Raw genomic sequence first — 4,843 nt, forward strand, 5'->3', positions numbered from 1 at the left:
TCAGGTGGCGCTGTTTGGGGAGCTGGTGTGGCTTTGCTGGAGGAAGTATGCTGGGGCTCTGAGAGTTCATAGCCTCTCCCTACTCCTAGTGTGCTTTCTGCTGTGGTCACCGCTGAAGATGTGAGCTCTGAGCTTTCTGCTCCTGCCCCCATCTGGCTATACGCTGCCAAGCCTCCTGCCATGATGGACTCCTGTCCTCTGGAACGGCAAGTCCAAATAAACCCTCTCGCCCAAGTGGCCTTAGGCCATGGTGTTTCGTCACAGCAACAGAAAAGTAACTAATTCAGCCATTTTGCATTTGCCTGGAAGATGAGACCCTGAAGACTTGCTCCTTACATTTGGTCCCCTTAAGGGTTTTTCCTAAAACATCATGTCATTTGTCTTGGCGACACAGTCCTCAGGTAAGATTCATTCCCCGTCTTCATAGGTCATGTCACAGCTCGAGTATGATTTGTCTCCACTAAAACTCATGCTGGACCTTTTCCTCAAAGCAGCAGCGTTAGAGGTGATGAGGCCTATGCTCTGAAGGTGAGTTCAGCTCTCTGGGGTCTTTCTGGCTTCCGCTGTTGTGTGGTGTTTTGTCTTGCCACGGGTCTGCTTCCTGCTGTGAGATGAAGCGCTGCAAGGCCCTTACCACCAGCGAAGAAGATGGGGGCTCCACGCTCTTGAACTCCATCTCCAAACCCACAACCGAAATAAAGTATTTGGCCTTAGGGCTCTTGTTACAGCAAGAGCAAACAGGCAAAGACAGACAGGGAGATCAAGGCTCGCAAGAGCCGAAGCGTCCTGCAAACTGTAGGGAACAGTTTCCCCGCGTCACGCTAGTCCCACGCTCAGCCCCAGAGGACCCTTGGGCAAGTCACTGTGTCCCGCCTTGAGTATTTCCAGTGTGGAGCTCCACCTTCTGGCTTTGGTTTTTGTTTTTCCGGGTGTATTTGCTTTGCTCACCGTCTGAGGGTGAGAGCTGGTTCTGGCAGAGTCCCTTGACCATTTGCTGTTACCTTTTGTTATGAATGGCACTCGGCCAGAGGCATAGGACAGTAAGGATGTTCATGTGGTCCTGTGTGAGTCGCTCCAGAGCTTTAGTTCAGAGGGAGGCTCTTCAGTGAGCAGACATTGACTCTGACGTGTAGGGAACAGAGACGGCCGTGGGTGCTGGGTAGAGAGAGAGGTGAGGACTGAAGAGGAGAAGAAGTCAGAGTTTCCTAGAACACGTGACCACTAAACTGAGCCCTGGGCGTAACATCTGGACCCCTGTAGAAGGTCACTGAGCCCTGGGCGTAACATCTGGACCCCTGTAGAAGGTCACTGGGAAAGAAACTCCGGAGGAAAACCGATCCAAGCATCTAGAGGCAAAATAGTTCACATGGGGCATGAAGACATAGAGGTTCTGGGGGCATTAGGTTCCACCGATTATAATCAAAACTGCAGAAAGCCTGCTTCTGAATAGGCTCTGTGGGATGTATTGTTTAGAGCTGTAAATCGCCATCACACTGGGTCCTTTCCACCAGAACACGCCGGACATTAGGCAAGACATGTCCACCCCTAAACTTTCCTTCTCCCAGTGGGTCTGGAGTCCCTCTGGGTCAGCACTGTGAATGTTACTTTGCCAGTTAAAGGCAGCCTAGAAATCTGCAGAATCTGAAAATATCAAAAGGTGATTCGATTATAAAAACATTAGATTTGGGCCTTGTCTCCTGGAAGACAGCAAGGAAGGAACAGCTTCTAAGTGCGTTGAGAGAACCTGAATTTGCGAATTTGTATTTGTTGGCTGTAACAAAACGTCAGCTGGTAAGTTAATGGGCTGATAATTACTGTTCTTCTCTGTCAACAGGTTCTTGGGGTGCTGGTAAATGGAAATCCAGATCTCTGCTCGGAGATCAAATATATCCTGGACTTGCCTGAAAGGGGTCAGAAAAATTAAGTGAGATAAATGGGCAGAGAGGTTTGAGCGAGTGTCTTTGATTTGTGCAAGAGAGCAGTAAAAATAAAATCTCTGGGGCCATTTCATCTTACATCAGAAACCAAGCTTACCTCCCACTATACGGGGTCAGCATGGTGTCTCTCTCAAATGTTCAAGAAAGGGGGTGAAGGCCTGGGCACATGAAAGCATATTTGACTGAACCTGTCATAAATGGCTTTCAGAACACGGGACCTGGTGTTATGGGTATGCCCAAACAAAGCCTTTTCCCTCACGTGTCCCATCTGTGGGACAATAGTCCCAACCTGAGCTGTTACAGTGAGGACTGGCTTGCACAGAACAACCAATGAGTTTGGATATAACATGGTGAGCTCCACTGGAGCTCTATGACTTGTCAATCCCACATTCCAGAAGCCCAAGGCTTGTTTTTTTTTTTTTTTTTTTTTTTTTTTTCCTCCTTGGGCTAGCTGGTCCATGTGGGTGACACCGATAACATTGATGAATTCCACATTTGAATCCGTAGCCCATCTCCCCTCTGCATGTCCCCCAAAGGCCAGCTCAACATCACACTTGAATATCTCACTGATTTGCTTCTGACGAAAGGCCCCCACCTTCAACAACTCAGCTCAAGCCCCAAATGTAACAGTCCCAACGCCACGCCTTCTCTCTGCCATAAACCTCCTCACTCCTGGCACCTGTTTTTTCGTTTCTGATGTCATCTTTGTATCCATCCTCTTATTCCCGACAGCTCCCCGCATCCCAATCTCACACCCCACCCTCTCATGCTAAATTAGCTTCCTCAGTGTCCTCCCCGCCTTCCTCTGCATTTTGACCTGGAGCTCAGCCTGGCTTGTGATTGCACATGTGTGGATGCCATCATTCTGTTCCCTTTCGTGGCTCACAAACTAGTCATGTGACCAGAGACTGCTACGTGGGACACCCGGCACAGTACGTACTGGAGGGCGAATGAATCACTCAGCTCACCTATAGAGAGAATCTTCAGTGTTTGCACTGGTTCACCAGAATGATTTAAAACAGGAAGTTCTGGGGACCAAAAGGAGAGCATTTGACACCAGGAAGCATTCTGAGAACACCTCCAAATGTTCCAAGACATACAGAACAGGAAGACGTGGTCCAGGATGGACATCGTCAGTTTGGTGCGCAGCTCCGGGCCTTTTCCTGCGGGATCGTGACTGATGTAGCAGGTCCGTGAGTATAAGCAGCCATGGTGTTCCTGACTCACCTCAAACACCTGCCAGTTTTCACTGAAGTAAATCTTGACTCCTACAGCTGTCATCAAAACGTGTTCTGAACCAGCAATGACATCATGGCACTGCTAAGATGGAGTCCTCAAGACAGAACTTTCTAAAGCCTATGTAGGTGACAATCTCCTCTGCTCTGTGTGGTTGGGATTCCACGGTGATCGCGGGGCTGGTTATTTGTTAAAATGATTTAGGCACAAATGTCAGAGGAGAATTTGGTGTCGTCAAATTAAAAAACGTCCTCTAAGCTGAGACTGATGAATGTGCTGAGACCTGCTCCCAGCCATTCTGAACGAATCCTGAGTGAATAATAAACCAGGCCACCAGTGACATTTGCAGAGAGGAAGAACACCGTCTAAGCCATTAAGACCTCTGATGCCAGTCCTGCTGCAGAGGGGGAGAAGTAAACCAATCTCACACTCCATGGTCACCTCAGGGAACTCAGCCAGACCACAGACAGGTCAAAATACAACCGAACTTGTATTAAGCAAGAGTCAAGTTTGCAGTGAGGAGCAGATGTGGTATGTGTGTGTATACACATTGTATATGTATGTGTGCATGCACTTGCTTATATGTTTATATGTGTTATATACGTGTGTGCACATATGAACGTATGTGTTTATCTGTAACATGCAGGTGCATTTGTGTGGATGCATATGTGTAGTGTTTGTATAAGTATGTGCGCATGTGTGTTAGCCAAGGAAGATTTTATGAGTAGCTTGGAATGTTTCAGTCCAAATATAACTTCCAGGGACAATAACAGAAATAGAACATCCACGCAAACAGAGGACCTCAAACCGATCCCCAGCAGAGTATGTAAATCAGCTGTGGAAAAGGAAAGGGCCTAGGACTCCCTAGGAGAATCTAAGGGGACAAAATCAGCTCACAATATGAAGATCTGTGGCCTGAGGTTGGAGGGATGGCTCAGCGGTTACCAGCACTGGCTACTCTTGCAGAGGACCTGGGTTCAGTTCCCAGCACCTACTTTGGGTGCCTCATAACTGCCAGTAACTCTAGCTCCAGGGGATCTGATGTCCTGTTCTTGCCTGTGAGGGCATCTGAATGCAGGGATGCACACACACACACACACGCACGCACGCACGCACGCACGCACGCACGCACGTAAAGAAAAGTGTTCCATACTATCAGGACAGGACTCAGAGACAAAGCCTGGCACACCTGGGTCACAGCTCTCCTCTCTGTCCTCTTACTGACGACTGGGATGGCATTCTTCAGACAATGCATGTGACCAAAGAGCAGACTGATTTTTAAATACAGAATGTTTTACGTAGTGTTAGGCATTTTTTTTTCTTTCTGGAATTGAAGTCACAAAGTGACCTACCCAGCTAAGGATGGAAAAAGAGCATGTTTGTCAAATTTAGCTCCAAGTCACTCCCAGTTTCATCTTTCTGCTGTGTGAAAGAAAGGCAAGTCTCCCCTTTCCTCCTCATCCATCAGGCATGCCTGTGCCATAAACGCAGATTTTAATTAATTCGGTCCAATCCTGACTGTGTGATGCATTCAGGACTTCATAGGAGTGCAGCTTGTTAGATTGATTTCCTTCTGCTATGAATTCTCCGGATGTTCTCCACGCGTGTTTTCGAGATTACAGACCTACATTCTACCCACCTCCTTCCTTTTCCACACCCGGGAATATGAT

Source organism: Peromyscus eremicus, chromosome 23 (genome assembly GCF_949786415.1).
Source record: "Peromyscus eremicus chromosome 23, PerEre_H2_v1, whole genome shotgun sequence".
Classification (NCBI taxonomy): Eukaryota; Metazoa; Chordata; class Mammalia; order Rodentia; family Cricetidae; genus Peromyscus; species Peromyscus eremicus.